This window comes from Symphalangus syndactylus, chromosome 24, assembly GCF_028878055.3.
Source record: "Symphalangus syndactylus isolate Jambi chromosome 24, NHGRI_mSymSyn1-v2.1_pri, whole genome shotgun sequence".
NCBI lineage: Eukaryota > Metazoa > Chordata > Mammalia > Primates > Hylobatidae > Symphalangus > Symphalangus syndactylus.
The window spans coordinates 27,090,103-27,104,908 of NC_072446.2; the positions used below are offsets into that span (position 1 = coordinate 27,090,103).

A 14,806-nucleotide genomic window follows, 5' to 3' on the forward strand; every position below is an offset into this window, starting at 1 on the left:
GAGGTGGAGGTGACAGTGAGTCGAGATCACGCCATTGCACTCCAGCCTGGGTGACAGAGCAAGACCCTGTCTTGAAAGAAAGAGAGAGAGAGAAGAAAAAAGAAAAAAGAGCAGACCTGACTTCCAGGAGCTGTCCTGACACTCAGCTGGGCCTTGATGTTCTCCTGCTGAACATGAACAACTTTGCAAAACATCAATGTCAGACAAGGCCATGCTCTGCCCATGACAGATCAAAACCAAAACTGCCTAAGCTGTAATCATGTTTGAACACAGACAAAACATGAGCAAGCCACAAAAATAATCAAGCAGCCCTCTCCCCTGGCTAATATGAACATCGGCTGCTTCTTTACCAACTGCTGCTCTTCTTACAGCTCTAACCTCCATCCAGTCATCCCTTCTTACAGCTAAGATTTATTAAGATACCGAGTCATAGAACTGCTGCACTTCCTGACAGTATCTGATGCAAAGCCTGCTTCTTTAAACCGTCCCCCAAATCAACTAACACAAGCCTGAGTCCTAGAAGTCCTTTCTAACATCCCCTTGATGAGATGTCACTGTGTGATCACCCAGGTCTGTATTCTCCTTAACCTTAGTGAGTAATAAACGCACGTTGTTCGACTTCTGGTTCAGCTAGGAAGAGGGGTATTCCTAGTGGTCTCTGGCTGGAGATATTGACAGGTATTGTCACCATCCATATTTTATCAATAAGAAAACTGAAGTTCAGAGAAGTTGAGAAACATATGCAAGACCACAAGGCAGTGAATGAGAACTAGCTCTATCTAACGCCGAGTCTACGTCCTCACTTGTTTAACAATCCCTGCTATTCCAGCACTCTATGCCTCAGTTTTCTCATCTGCAGCGAGGCAGTTAGATTTTGCTCTCCAAAGGTCCCTCCAGCCCCCATCTTCTTGGAGGCAGGTGTGTGAATGCATTGTCAAAGGGGCTCCACCTGGAGGAGCTGGAGAGCACCTATCTTTGGCTGGGAACCCACTGGATTCCAAACAGATTGCTCCCATGATGCCTTGCAGCTGGGAGGTCTAATAATGAACTTGAAGAGTGGTGCATCCTCAGAAATACCTTCATAAGCCTTGGACCCCTGCCCACCACCTACCTCCTACCCCCTCCTCTCAGCCATCCTCTTTTCTATTTCTGAATTACCATTGCCACAGCTCTTGCTTAACTGGGGGAGGCAAGGCAGGGGGGTGACTCAGGAGCTCTTACCCTACTGAGCACCCTCCTCTTCCTACAGTTGCCTCTCTCCCCATCCCCAGTGAGGGGCACCTCACAAGGGGGGCTACCATCTGGCAGCCTCTGCAGAAATCGTAGGGAGATTTAAAAAGAGAGATTCTCTTAACTATGAATCCTAAGAGTCTGAAAGCTCATGGAGAGGACTTAGCAAAACGTTGCACAAGAACCAAAAATACACTTTGTGGGAGGTGGAAGTACTTTGATTACCATTTCTCAATCTCTGCAGAACTGTCTTAGTACAAAGACAGCTGACCTGGTTAGTGGGCTTCTTGAGAGTAGTCAGGACCCATGTGGAAATGCAGGGCCAGGGGCAAAGGGGACACATATTTGTTTCTTTTTTTTCTTTTTTTGAGACAGGATTTTACTCTGTCGCTCACGCTGGAGTACAGTGGCACAATCACGGCTCACTGCAATCTTCACCTCCCAGAATCAGGTGATCCTCCTACCTCAGCCTCTGAGTAGCTGGGACTACAGGTACATGCCACCACGCCCAGCTGATTTTTGTATTTTTTGTAGAGATAGTGTTTCAACATGTTGCCCAGGCTGTTCTTGAACTCCTGGGTTCAAGCAATCCACCTGCCTCACTGCTGGGATTATAGGCATGAACCACCATGCCTGGCCCATACACTAGTTTAATGGGAAACAAGAGTGCTCTTCTAATAATGAGTGCTGTCAGCTGGAACCTGCTGCCAAGAGGAGGTGAGCTTCCCATTGGAGAAAGTATGAAAGCTAAGGCTGATTAATGAGCTAACTTCTATGAAATTCTGGGTTTTCATTATTCAGAAGCCTTTCCCAACTTTTCTTCTTCCAGCACCAAATCCCTCTCCCATCCCAACATGCACACACCTATGCCACTCCCCCATGGGTCTGTTTCTTAGAGGTAAGAAAGGTAGTGGGCTCTCTCCTGATGAGCTGGGTGGAGCAGAGGGAAGCAGGAAACTCAGGCTACAGGGGAGAAGGGCATGACTCTCATGCAAATGAGGTGGTTCTCCCATCTCTCCTAGGTAACTCCTCTTCCCCTTCTACCCACGGAGGGCACTCCAGGTTCACCTATATTCAGGGTTGGGTGAACTTTGAGGAATAAGTTGGGGTCTCCTATGATGCAGAACAGCTACTTGGAAACCAATACAAATACTCCTTTCAGAGAGGTGGGAGGTAAAGGAAATTAGAATCCTTTTTCTAATGTCCACATCCTTGCCATGCCCAAAAGCTTATGTTTTCCTCTTTCTACCTGATAAAATTCATTTCATCTTTCAAAATCCAGGATGAGCGCTGCCTCCTCTGCGACGCCAGCCTTGACCTCTTCAGGTGAGATTAAGGGCCTCCACCTGGGCTCCCGCAGTGTTTGTGCTGCTGAAACTATTCCTCTGCCTCCCCTGTTCTGGTCCAGCCAACTCCTAAGTGGGGTGCACTGTGGTACAGAAAGAAAATATTTAGAAACTCCATTATATTCATTTCTAGCCTATACTTTATTAAAATTTATATTATTGAATACTTATAATGTACATATTAGTACAACAATATGCATATACTTATAAATACGGGAACTGCACGCTCAAAAACCTTTTACTGGGCTGGGCACAGTGGCTCATGCCTGTAATCCCAAAACTTTGGGAGGCCAAGGCGGGAAGATTACTTGGGGTCAGGAGTTCGAGACCAGCCTGGCCAACGTGGTGAAACCCCGTCTCTACTAAAAATACAAAAATTAGCCAGGCAAACGCCTGTAATCCCAGCTACTCGGGAGGCTGGACAGGAGAATTGCTTGAACCTGGGAGACGGAGGTTGCAGTGAGCTGAGATCACGCCACTGCACTCCAGCCTAGGTGACAGAGTCAGTCCTCTGTCTCCAAAGCAAAACAAACAAACAAACAAACAAAAAAAAAAACCTTTTACTGATATGGGTGGTGTGAGGGATCAAACAAATTTGGAGGCTACCGCTTTGGTCATTATTGTTTTCCTGGTGCCTATCACAAAACAGGTGCTTAATATTTGGGAGTGAGGCCTGGTGGCTCATGCCTGTAATCCCAGCACTTTGGGAGGCCGAGGCCAGAGGATTGCTCGAGGCCAGGAGTTCCAAACCAGCCTGAGCAGCATGGAGAGAGCTGTTTCTACAAAAAGTTAAAAAATTAGCTGAGCATGGTGGCACATACCTGTAGTTCCAGCTACTGGGGAAGCTGAGACAGGAGGATTGCTTGAGGCCAGGAGTTCAAGGTTACAATGAGCAATGATTGCACCACTGCATTCCAGCCTGAGTGACAGGGCAAGACCCAGTCTCTAAAAACACATATATTATGTATATATGTGCACATATATGTATATATTATTCCCTACTGAAAAATGAGTGGCCCGGATATCACTTACAAACACTAGTTATACATACGTGTGTGTATATATGCACATATATGTATATAATTATATACATGTGTATGTGTATGTATAATATATATTATATGCATATGTATGTAATTATATATACATATGTGCATATACACACATGTGTATATGTAATTATATATTAATAGAAATAATATGTGTAAATATATAAAATACATATATTATATACATATATGTTATATACATGTCTGTTTTATATATGTATATAATTATATACATATATACACACACGAGAGTGAATGAGGCTGCCTGGGTTGTCTGTTATAATGATCATATATGTTAGCTGGGTGACATTGGGCAAGATACTTCCCTTTGTTAGGTCTGAATTCCTCATCTGTGAAATGAGGAATTTGGTTCAGATTCCCTCCCAAATGCCGTCCAGCACTAGTGTTTCTAAGTGATGTCCGGGTCACTCATTTTCCAGTAGGGGGCAGTATCATTTAGTCAATAATAATCATAGTTAATGTTTAAGTTGCAGTCATTACATGGTCCAAGGGCTCAGCATGTGTTAATTCACTTAGCTTCACAATAACCCCAAACAGGGAGAAGACAGGTACAGAGTACACATACAAGTTAAATCACTTGTTCAAAGCCACATACAGAGTGTGGCAGAAGATATGTGCCCTACCCTTACCCCGGACATGACTCCTTCGGTGCTGCCGGCTGATTTCCAAATGCTAGTGTCTGCATCTCTTTGCCTCAGGGCTTCCTTGGAAGCCACACAAGGAGGGCCCAGGCCCAGATCAGCCGGAAACCCTCAGTCCATATGGAGACTGGTGCCTGAATAGCTCCATTGGTGCATAAACACTTGCTCTCCTAGGGAAAGGGGGTGATAGCTGCTGTGAGGAATTGTCTGGCCCTGCTCCCAGCATTCCCAATGGAATTAAGCTCAGTCACAAACAATGATGGGGGGCTTGATGCCTCACCCTTTCTCACCCCCATGCCCACCTTACCTAATAAGCTGCTTCTTAGATCCCCAAATTCCCAAATTAAGACAAACCCAGAATTAGGACTCTTATAGCCTGGCTGGAAAGTCTGGGCTCTTAATTTACACAATCTTCCTCCCAAAGGACAAAGCCTTTGGGTCTGTCACATATGCCTGGGTTCTGCCATTCATCAGCTGTTATGGGTTGAACTCTGTCCTCCCAAAAAAGCTACTTGGAGTCGTAACCCCCAGGTCCCTCCAAATGTGACCTTATTTGGAGATGGGCTCTTTACAGAGGTAATCAAGTTAAGATGAGGTCATCAGTGTGGGCCCTAATCCAATACGACTGGTGTCCTTAAAAAGGGGACAGATGGGAGAACACTATGTGAAGATTGGATTTATGCGACCACAAGTCAAGGAGTTTCCAGAAGCCAGGAGAGGGGCCTGGAACAGATCTTTCCCCAGCTTCTTCAGAGGGAACGCAGCCCTGTGGACACCCTGATCTCACACTTCTGGCCTCCAGAATTTAAGAGGGTAAATTGCAGTTGTTTAAACCAGTCAGTCTGTAGTCCTTTGTTCTAGTTGCCCCAGGAAAACAATATGGCAGTTACGTGACATCACCATGCCTCCATATCCCCCTCTGTAAACTGGGGACAATAATGCACCCTCCTTCACAGGATTCTTTGGAATTAAATGAAATAATGCGTGTAAAAGGCTAAGCATGGAGCCTGGTACGTGGCCGGTGTCCACTAAATGGGTAGTTGTTATTGCTGTAACTGAAATAACAAACCACCACCACCACCCCACAACACACACACACAGATACACAGACACATACACACACACACAACTTCAGGGAAGGGGATTTCTTGGATAAGCAGACAATTGACCCTCATGCTCCTTCCCTTCTCCTTCAGAGAGTCCAGGAGAACAACCTACCCCTGAATCTGACCTGGCCCAAAAGTGAAAAAAAAAAAAAAAAAAAAAGGCTTTAATGTTGAAACATCACCCAGGTTTTTGTGTAGCTTACAGTGGCCATTAAGAGGTAGGTGTTGTAATGGGTTTTCTTCTTACAACTGGTAGGGCCCAGTCTGAAGCCAAGAAAAGTGGTGATGCTGCTGTTCTGCAAAATATTGGGAAGATCACCCAATATTAAGGTTCTTAGTTGCAAACAACAGGATCCAATCCAGTTTGTTTAACTGGAAAATGAATGTTTTTAAATATTGTATAAGGCCAGAGAGACAAAGCCTGAAACTACACAGACAAGGAAAAATGTCCAACATCACAGCCAGCGAGGGGGATTCTTTCATGAAAACCCCCCCGCCACCACTACTTGGCAGAGCTGATGCTCAGAACTGGATGCCAGAAACTCCACCCCTGCCATCCCCAAAGAACCCGGCGAGGGGGTGGGGGGTAGAGGATGAAGGTGAGGATGCAGTGAGAATGAGAGCTAGGGTGAGAGAGTCCTGGATTCAAACCCTCAGCCTGTCATCTGTCCTGGGCAAAGGAGATGTGCTCGTGCCCTCGTGTATTCATTCATTATGCAAATATTTACAGACTGTCTCCTTTGTGCCAGGCACTGTGCTAAGTGCTGGGTATAACATGATGAAAAAACAAAGGAATGTGGTTCGTATTCTTGTGGTGCTCAGTTTATCAAATACAGTGCTGAAACAAGCCCGTGGGGAGAGGAAGGAGCCTGGGTTCTGCTGTGAAGGAGAGGGTTGAGGAGGAAGCAGAGAAGGTGCTGCACTATTTCAGAAAGCAGCCACAGGCCCTGTCTGGCGCATCCTCGGACGTCAGCATCTCAAGGCAGCACAGGTGACAGGCTCTCTGCAAAGAGAAAAGAATTTGTTCATTGTCATTGCTGAAGCCCTTGACTTGGGACACTGTGCAGCTGGCAGATCCTAGACCCTCCCAGAAATGAGCACCTATGGTCCTCCCTGCAGTCAAGGTGACAGACAAGAAGGCAGTGAGTTTGCCAAGCCTGGGGGGTGGTGGCTCAGGAGCACTGCAGACTCACTCTGCAGGGTGGCTGCCTCAGTGTTCCCATCTGAAAAAGGGGAAAAGGTAAGACGGCTCAGATTATTTCAGAGGTGCTTCTAGCAGTGACCTCCTGCCAAGCTGGCTTTTGGAAGATGTGTTAAGTCTGTGGTTTCACAGGACACATTGCCACTTTCTCCTCGGAAGGCAGCGAGAGCCTCAGCATCAGAAAAGGAACACTGTGTAGGTGCGAGGGGTGTAGGACCTGTGAACTCTACCTCTTTGCCTCAGATCTTCCCTCCGGACCTGCTCCTCGCCTTACCCCACGCCCTGGGGTCCTGGCTGTCTCCTGTGGCAGATCCTGGCTCACTCCTGCTTCTCCAGGAAGTGGTTCTCCTTCCTTCTGCAGTGGCCATATCCAAAGGTCTTGCAGATCCTGGAGCTGGTGTTGAAGAAGGACCTGGGAAGGAAGGCTCCAGGTAGAAGGCAGGTGGCGGGGCTCCAGAGACACAGGAGGGTCAATAAGAGGATGGTCATCACAGCAGTCTACACAGCAAGCAGCAGAAACAACTGACATGGCCAAGCGTGGTGACTCACACCTGTAATCCCAACACTTTGGGAGGCCGAGGTGGGTGGATCACCTGAGGTCAGGAGTTCGAGACCAGCCTGACCAACGTGGAGAAACCCTGCCTCTACTAAAAATACAAAAATTAACCAGGTGTGGTGGCATATGTCTGTAGTCCCAGCTACTTGGGAGGCTGAGGCAGGAGAATTGCTTGAACCTGGGAGGCGGAGGTTGCAGTGAGCCGAGATCACGCTACTGCACTACAGCCTGGGCAACAGAGTGAGACTTCATCTAAAAAAAAAAAATGGTAAAATATCTTGCTGAATATTTAAGAATTTAAGTCTCTGCAATTATTCAATGTGTTCAGCCACAGACTTCTTCACCTCTTTAGTAAACCATCAAGTAAACAGAGGGGAAAAAAAAAACCTGGTGAAATGAGGAAACCTTTGCATTGATGTGGAAGTTGTTTTCTTGGTTTTCTTTTTGAAGCTAGAAATCGCATTCTGGTAGATGATTAACACTTTAACTTGACCTTGAAGTCTGGAACGACTCGTATTCAGATCCAAAGCTCTTGGGCTGAGCGGGGCTGGGTTAGGGTGCGGAGGGCAAGGCAGGACTGTGCAGGTGCAAGGTTGGACCCTGTCTTTATTTTAAATGTTTATATTTTGTTCATGGATTTTTAAAATTAATTTTAACTTTTTACACCATTGCATTTGAATATGATTTATCTTGATGGCTGAGTTTTTTGACTTCTTAAATTCTGTGTCCAAGACTTCATTCATCTCACCCTTGTCCTGAGGTGAAGCCCTGTCTCTTGGGGCTGGATGAATGAGCTGGATCTTTTGCTGACAGCAGATTTGATGGACACCCAGAAGGAGGGTAACACCAGAGCCCTGAGGAGGGAAGAGTGGGTGCCACAGAGTAGAAATCATTAGGAAAGGGAAGGCTGTGGTTCCTGAGGGCAGCCTTGACCGCTGGGTAGCTCTACCTGGGGCTGCTACTCTTCCCTCTTCACCTTTTGATGAGCAAATCAATGAGTTCCTGTACATTTAGACCTCTAAAGTAGAATGATTTATCTGTTTTCTTTGAGTTGTAGGAGTTGGAAATCTTTACTTGTTTAATGCTTTTCTTTATTTTCCAAGTTTTCTATCATGAGCATATATTACTGCATTTAGGTATCAGGAAACAACAAAGGAAAGACATTTAATTACTTATGTAAAGAACAGAATCATCTTCGACAGAGAAAAGCATTCTTACTATTCAGGAGACCTGAGACAGACCAAGGCAACAACACATATACACAGGCCTTCAGTGTTTGCCTGGACTGGTGCAGTAGCCTACTCACTGGCCCTCTGTCTCCACCCTTTGTCTCCTACAGGCCACTCTCCACACCGCAGCCAGAGGGATCCTGTGACAATTTGAATCAGATCATGATGTTCCTGTGGTTTCCCATCTCTTTTACAAAGCCTAAGTTTTTACACAGTCCTACAAGGCTTTCCTCCATAGCCTCTCTGACTGTATTATCTTCCACTCCCCCACCCCACCCACTCAGCGCCAGCCACACTGGCCTCATCGCTGCTGCTCAAACACATCAGGCACAGTCTTCCTGGGGCCTTTGCACTAACCACGTCTTCTTCCTGCATTGCTCCTCTCACAGCTGGTCATGATGCTCACTTACTTTCTACAGGTTCTGCTCTTTGACCAGTCTACATAAAAGAGCAGCACCTCTTTTACCCCCATTACTCCTTATCCCCTTCCACTACTTTGTCTTCAAAATGCTTGTCATGATTCGCATATTATCTCCTTATTTTTCTATTGCCTGCCTCCCCTAGAGGGTAGGGTCCTTTGCTGCTGTGTTTTGTTTACAGCTATGTGCTCATGGAGAACGATGCCTTGTAGGTACTTGGCAAGTATTCGTCGAATGAATTAATCTGCTCATGCTCATTGATGGTGGGGATGATGCTGCAGTCATTGAATAGAATGAGGATAATTAAGTTCCCTGGAAAAAAGTGTATTTGATCATCGGGCACCTCCTTATTAGGAATCGAGTTCTAACATGCTATAAATGGTCTCTACATGGGAGGTCAGAAGAGGGAATGAATTTTTCCAACTAGGGGATCGAGAGAAGTTTCTCATGGGTTGGCCCTGGATATGAGCTTTGTAGCACAGTTGGATTGGGACTGAAGAGAAGAGGGTAGAAAAGTGGACTAAGGGATCGGCACAAGCCAGGTACTTGGGGAGTGGGGAGGACTTATGGCATGATTCTGAAACTGCCTCTGTGAAAATTATAACTGAGGAAATTATGACACTGAAAGAGATCAGACCTCACCAACTCTATCTGCCTTCTACCCTTTAAGCTGTCCTTGTTCATTCCTGGGTGTAGGCAGAACTAACCTTAGAAAGGAATTTAGTTTATGGTTTGACTGAAACAAAATTGACACTAGCCCTTTCCAAAAAATACCTCCTTCTTACCTGGGGACCAGTCTGCCTTAATTAGCTACAAAATTAGAAATTACAGTTTAGGAATCATGCAGCCTCTGGCTGCAAGAGTTTGAACCTCCCCAAATTGCTCCTGGTGATAACATCACTATTGTAAAACCTAAGGTCAGTGCTTGATATATTTTGCAGACCCTGCACTTGATGGACCAGCTGACACCACCCAGACCAGTAATCTGGCTCAACCAGTTCTGCCATCCCACCCAGGAACAGAAGACAGCAAGAAAACCTCACTTCAATTCCCCTGTGATTTCATCTCCAACCTGACCAGTCAGCACTCTCTACTTCCCAAGCCCCTACCTGCCAAATTATCTTTAAAAATTCCAGTCCTGGGATGCTTGGGGAGACTGATTTGAGTAATAATAAAACTCCAGTCTCCCACACAGCTGGCTCTGCATGAATTACTCTTTCTCCATTGCAATTCCCCTGTCTTGATAAATCAGCTCTGTCTAGGCAGTGGGCAAGGTGAACCCATTGGGCGATTACAATTCCTTCCAGTTGCAGGTATTGCAGGCTCGCAGGGCCTCTCCCTCCAACCCCCATCACTTCCTTCACCTTCCTTCTGGAAGGATTTCCCTGGCGTGGCCTCAGCCTATGAAGATGGAAGGAGGGAGGAAGGCTGTGGGCACTGCAGGAGCAGAGGGCAATCAGAATGTGTAATTTAGAAAGTAGCCCAAGGACTCAGCAGAAGACCTCAGTTCACCTACTCCTCCCTCACCCTAGATGTCTTTTAAGAGATGGAGTCTTGCTCTGTTGCCCAGGATGGTGCCACCATGCCCAACCCTCACCTCACATGTGGTTCAACCCCAGAACCACAAAGCCAGAGAGACCTTAGAAACTCAGCAAAGCCACAGGAAGTGAGGCTCCTGGAGAGCGATGCCTTGTAGGTACTTGGCAAATATTTGTAAAATGAATTAATCTCCTGATGCTCACTGGTAGTGGGGGGTGCTGCAGTCATTGAATAGAATGAGGATAATTAAGTTCCTTAGAAAAATGTGTATTTGACCATGGGACACCTCCTTATTAGGAATCTAGCTCTAACATGCAGCACTCTCATGCTATGCGATTCACCAGCCTGAAGACACTCAAAGATCTCGAGAGGATAATAGTTGAGACATAGGAGAGTAAGGGCCTGGAGTTATTACTAACATCCTGACAGCCTGGGAGAAGCACACCCTCGAGCAAACCTCCAGCAAACTCTCAGAATACAGAACAAGTTTCTTGCTCTCTGTCTACAGGTGCCTCAGGCAGTTAAGTTGTTCCAGATCCTTCTGATTAATTCTTAGAAGGGGAAAATAAAATAATGATTTCATATTGGATTTTTTTACTTGGAGGAAGGAGGTATGTAGACAAAGTCTTTGAGAATAAGACATTTTAGTAAAAAATGAGCAAAGAATCTGTGTGGCAGGCATCCCCACTGCACAGATGAGGAAACTTAAGAATAAGTAACTTACTCAAGATCACACAGCTAGTAAGTGCTGGAGCCAGGACAAGTTACCATTAAGCCACAACTCAATCATTGAAGAATCTGGCTTCTATAGGGAATTCCTTTTTTTTTTTTTTTGGAGATGGAGTTTCACTTATGTCACCCAGGCTGGAGTGCAATGGCACGATCTTGGCTCACTGCAACCTCCACCTCCTGGGTTCAAGCGATTCTCCTGCCTCAGTCTCCCAGGTAGCTGGGATTACAGGCATGCACCACTACGCCTGGCTAATTTTTGTATTATTAGTAGAGACGGAGTTTCACCATGTTGGCCAGGCTGGTCTCAAACTCCTGACCTCAGTTGATCCACCTGCTTTGGCCTCCCAAAGTGCTGGGATTACAGCTGTGAGCCAACGCACCCAGCGAGAGAATTCTTAAAATGCAGATAACTGGTAAGGGTCTTGGGGAAGAACTACCCAAACTCATTTCTCCCCTGTTCCTGGGCCTCCCCTTAGCCACCACAGAACAGGGATGAGTGAGTCTGGAGAGTTTTTTCCTAACACCAAATACGTGGTATTGTCAGAGGCATTTGAATCAGAGAGACTCCATCTTGATTAGGAGCTGGGTAAAATAAGGCTGAGACCTGCTGGGCTGCCTTCCCAGGAGGTTAGGCATTCTAAGTCACAGAGTGAGATAGGAGGTTGTTACAAGGTACAGGCCACAAAGACCTTGCTGATAAAATAGGTTACAGTAAAAAAGCCAGCCAAAACCCACCAAAACCAAGATGGCAACAAAAGTGACCTCTAGTTGTCCTCACTGCTCATGATATCCTAATTATAATGCATTAGCATGCTAAAAGACACTCCCACTGGCACCATGACACTTTACAAATGCCATTGTAATGTCAAGAAGTTACCCTATATGATCTAAGAAGGGGAAGAACCCTCAATTCCAGGAACTGCTTACCCCTTTCCCGGAAAACTCATGAATAATCCACCCCTTGTTTGGCAAATAATCAAGAAATAATGATAAAAATAGCAAACCAGCAGCCCTCGGGGCTGTTCTGCCCATGGAGCAGCCACTCTTTTATTCCTTTACTTTCTTAATAAACTTGCTTTCACTTTACTCTATGGACTCACCCTGAATTCTTTCTTGCATGAGGTCTAAGAACCCTCTTTTGGGGTTTGGATTGGGACCTCTTTCCAGTAACAGTATCTTTTCCAACACCAACAAATTCTCCAACACCAACTAGGTGTTCACAAATTAATTCACTTCTGACACTCCTGAGTTAGCACTGTAAACCAAAAGTATCTGAAACAAGTCTCAATTTTGGAGTTTATTTTGCCAAAGTTAAGGACGTGCCTGTGACACAGTCTCAGGGGAGGTCCTGATGACGTGTGCCCAAGGTGGTCGGCCTGCAACTTGATTTTATACATTTTAGGGGGACATAAGGCATCAATCAATACATGTAAGATGTACAATGGTTGGGTTCAGAAAGATGGGAGGGGCTTCCAGATCGCAGGTGGATTCAAAGATTTTTTGATTGGCAATTGGTTATTATCTAAAGATCTGGAATCAGTAGAAAGGAATGTCTGGGTTAGGTAAGGGGTTGTAGAGACCAAGGTTTCATCATGCAGATGAAGCCTCCACGTAGCAGGCTTCAGAGAGAATAGGTTGTAAATGCTTCTTATCAGCTTAAGGTCTATGTTAGTGTTAATGTCCAACTCCCTCTTTCCATCATGGCCTAAACTAGTTTTACAGGTTAACCTTGGAATGCCTTTGGCCAAGGGGAGGGGTCCATTCAGATGGGTGGGGGGCTTAGAATTTTATTTTTGGTTTACGGAACAGACCTCACAGGTAAAGGGCTCAGTCCCACAAGACTCTGCTCTCACTTCAGATACAAGCTGCAAATTCCAGGAGTCACTCACACTTCTGACTGATTGGTTATATAAATTTCAGTGTTCCACAATCCCCCCTCAAGTTGGACAACTCACTAGAATGACTCTCAGAACTCAGGAAAGCATTTTGCTTACTGTTGTAAACCCAAAATAAAATTCTAAATCCCCCAATCGATGGAATGGAGCCCCCGTCTCAGCCAAGGAGATTCCAAAGAAACCTGGAAAACTAGTTCAGGCCATGATGGGAAGGGGGGATTGGACACGCCGCATTGCACTCACCTCCCTTTGAGATTCAGGCACAAGTGACCAGCAGTAACATTAAAACAGAGATCTTAAGACTAACAAAACAGATTAACAATAGGATACCAAATTCCAGCCTCACTCTGGCATAGTACCACATGTCAGAGAGCAGGCCCTCAAAGAAATCAAAGTATTTTACCCTAAAATATATTTCTTTGACATATTTTTGAAATAGCCCTGCAAAACTGTCTCTTGTGGGGAAAATCTACATTCTGTAGAGAATCCCTTTCCCTTTCCAGGTTGTTTGCCTGATTCAGGTGAGAATTAACTAAGAGTCTGGCACTTTTTTAAGTCTGATAAGAAACATTTACCATCTATTGTCTCTGAAGCCTGCTACCTAGAGGCTTCATCTGCATAATAGGAACCTTGGTCTCTATGACCCCTTATCTTAAACAAGACACTCCCTTCTATGCCTTCTGTGGATTCCAGGTCTTTAAATAAACTCCCAACCAATTACCAATCAGAAAATACTTGAATCCACCTATGACCTGGAAGCGCCCCCACCCCATGCTTCCAGTTGTCCCACTTTCCTGGACCAAACCAATGTAATCTTACTTGTATTGATTGATGTCTTATGTCTCCCTAAAATGTATAAAGCCAAGCTACAGCCTGACCACTTTGGGCACATGTTCTCAGGGTCTCTTGGGGCTGTGTCACTCATATTTGGCTCAGAATAGATCTCTTCAAATATTTGACAGAGTTGGACTCTTTTTGTCAACATAAGTGTGCATATGCCTGCGAACTGCCTGGGGATCTTCTTGAAATGCAGATTCTGATTCAGCAGGTCTGGGGGATGAGATGCTGTGTCTCCAACAGGTGCTCCCCCATGTCCATTGAAAGAGTTCAATTCTGTAAATAATTTGAAGAGATTTATTCTGAGCCAAATATGAGTAACATGGCCCATGACACAGCCCTCAGGAGATCCTGAGAATGTGTGCCCAGCGTGGTTGGGATACAGCAAGACAGGAGACTTTAATCAAGTACATTTAAGAAATACATTGGTTTGGTCCAGAAAGGTGGGACAACTGTAGTGGGGGGATGGGGCTTCCAGGCAGCAGGCTTCAGAGAGAGTAGATTGTACATGCTTCTTATTAGGCTTAAGGTCTCTGTTGACGTTAACACTGGAGAGTATAACGAGGCATGCCCGACCCCCACTTCCTGTCACGGCCTGAATCAGTCTTTCAGGTTAAATTTTAAGAGTGCCCTGGCCAAGAAGGAAGCTCATTTAGATGGTTGTGGTGGGGGCGGTGGGGGATGAGGGGAGCTTAGAATTTTATTTTTGGTTTACATTCTTCCACTTCTGGCCAAGAATTGCCAGAGGCAACATCAATGGCCAGCAAATCTTCATTATGTCCCATAGTGTTTTGGGGATGCCATGGCTGCCTGGCTCTGGTCTATCCTGGTCCCTCGATGGGATTTCCTATGGATAAGGGACCAAGAGTCAAAAGACTTACAGCTGGCTGGGCGAGGTGGCTCATGCCTGTAATCCCAGCACTTTGGGAGGCTGAGGTGGGTGGATCACGTAAGGTCAGGAGTTCGAGACCAGCCTGGCCAACATGGTGAAATCCCGTCTCTACT

The 14,806-nt window shown here is 45.7% G+C and overlaps 1 protein-coding gene across 2 annotated transcripts in view; it reads right to left on the reverse strand.

The window, feature by feature from the left end:
* The window catches only part of PIGT (phosphatidylinositol glycan anchor biosynthesis class T), a 50,616-nt gene that overhangs the window by 10,494 nt on the left and 25,316 nt on the right, over nucleotides 1-14,806 (reverse strand). Inside the window, exons 13-14 of one of the 2 annotated variants that reach the window (XR_010119381.1) lie at nucleotides 4,270-7,006; nucleotides 2,480-2,659 (exon numbers count right to left, since the gene is read on the reverse strand). The gene's annotated coding sequence lies outside the window, so the exon portion shown is untranslated. The remainder of the gene's footprint in view (nucleotides 1-2,479; nucleotides 2,660-4,269; nucleotides 7,007-14,806) is intronic. The other variant, XR_010119382.1, reaches the window with a different exon arrangement.